The sequence below is a fragment of the Pteropus vampyrus genome, unplaced genomic scaffold (genome assembly GCF_000151845.1).
Source record: "Pteropus vampyrus isolate Shadow unplaced genomic scaffold, Pvam_2.0 Scaffold2627, whole genome shotgun sequence".
Classification (NCBI taxonomy): Eukaryota; Metazoa; Chordata; class Mammalia; order Chiroptera; family Pteropodidae; genus Pteropus; species Pteropus vampyrus.
Genome location: NW_011891408.1, coordinates 7,114 through 8,790, shown reverse-complemented (window position 1 = coordinate 8,790; position 1,677 = coordinate 7,114). Strand labels below are relative to the sequence as shown.

At 49.0% G+C, this 1,677-nt stretch overlaps 2 pseudogenes; one reads left to right on the top strand and one right to left on the bottom strand.

The window, feature by feature from the left end:
- Positions 1-434: 434 nt before the first annotated feature.
- Positions 435-551, bottom strand: LOC111734628 (annotated as a pseudogene).
- A 779-nt stretch (positions 552-1,330) lies between these two features.
- LOC111734627 lies at positions 1,331-1,449 on the top strand (annotated as a pseudogene).
- The last annotated feature ends 228 nt before the right edge of the window (positions 1,450-1,677 follow it).

Below are 1,677 nucleotides of genomic sequence, written 5' to 3'. Positions count from 1 at the left end.
CCAGGCAGTGGTCAGTGTGAGCGAGTGACACACATTGTTCCTCTTGTTTCTGTTTTTTTAGAGATAAGTGAATAGTATATAGATTCCCATCCTCGCCACCTTTTCCACAGAGGAGTAGCATATTATCACTTCCTTCCTCTCCGTGCCTTTCTCACCGAGTGACACTGAAGTGACTTCCTCACGGCCTGTGCCAAGCTGCCTCGCTTCTCCCTTACAGCTGCCCGGTGCTCCATGGTGGATGTGCCGTAGTTTTTGGTGCTGAGGACACTCAGGTGGTTTCCAATCTTTTCTTCTTACAAACAGTGCTCGAAATGACTAGCCTGTGCCTAGGTCACTTGGTGGTGGGTTTGCCTTTATCTTTCAGATAGATGCTGGAAGTGGGTCTGCTGATTCAAGGTAGATGTACATTTTTATTTATTTATTATTATTATTTATGCCTACAGCACCTGGTCTTCCTAGGTGGTCTCCCATCCAAGTACTAACCAGGCCCGACCCTGCTCAGCTTCCGAGATCAGATATCGGGCTTAGTTCAGGGTACCATGGCCGTAGACCATGGACCATGGCCGTAGACCATGGAGCATGGCTCCAACGGGGCGCAAACCCAGGACTTTCTTTGTGTAAAGCAGACGTGCTGACTGCTACACTGTGGAACCACGTCCTAGATGTACTTTTGTTGGGCGTCGCCACAGAGGTTGCAGGGTAGGCATCTGAGATGCTTTAAGCCTGGTGCCTCTGTATTGTTGAAATAGAAAACAAGATCATCTGCGAATAGAGAAGGAGGTGGGTGTGGAGTTGATGTCCTCAGGGAAGTGGAAGATTCTGAGAATAGCTGAGCAGCCCTAGGTTAAGATAAGACCACTGAGCTGTGCTGAGGGCCCAGCCCAGACTCTGGCCTTCGAGTTTCTCCTAGCATCAGACAGGCAAATCTCTTCAGCAGGGGTCCATAGGCCAAGTAAAGGATGTTCAACAGACAAATGGTTGGATTAATCGATGGCAGGGTGAGGGTAGCAGGTAGGCGGGAAGGTCAATGGAATTGAACATCTGAGCGAGAGAATGGAGTCTAGGCCGGATGGGGAAGGAAATGCAGTGAAGCAGGATCTAAACAGGCAGGAGCGAAGGGGCAGAAGACTACGATGAGAGGCGAAAGGCGTTATCGGGGGGCGGGTTGGAGTACTTGGAAAGCTAGACGGGTACAAAGCTGTGATCTGAGAGTAGAATTTAGAGTTTGGGATTTCAGCTTTGGAGCAGTGCCAGGTGACAGCAGCGTCCTGGCCAAGCCATGGAGTTGAGGGATGAATTGGAAGGGAATCGAAGTCAAGAAGGTTGGGAAGCCTACAGCCACGCCACCCTGAACGTGCCGGATCCCGTCTGATCGCGGAAGCTAAGCAGGGTCGGGCCTGGTTAGTACTTGGATGAGAGACCACCTAGGAAGGCCAGGTGCTGTAAAAATTAAAAAAAAAAAAAAATAGGTTGAGAAACTGAGAGGTGAGGGCATCAGAAGGGATATCGAACGCCCCTGGGTTAGGGCTGGAATTAAATTAGTTAATTGATGGGTGAAAGGCCTACTATCATTTCCTTCTGTGAGAGCCTAACATGTAGCCAAAGTACATAAAAATAATTGCTGAAGGAACAAATGGATGAGTAACTCAATTGCTGTAGAAGAGACTTACCAGCTTT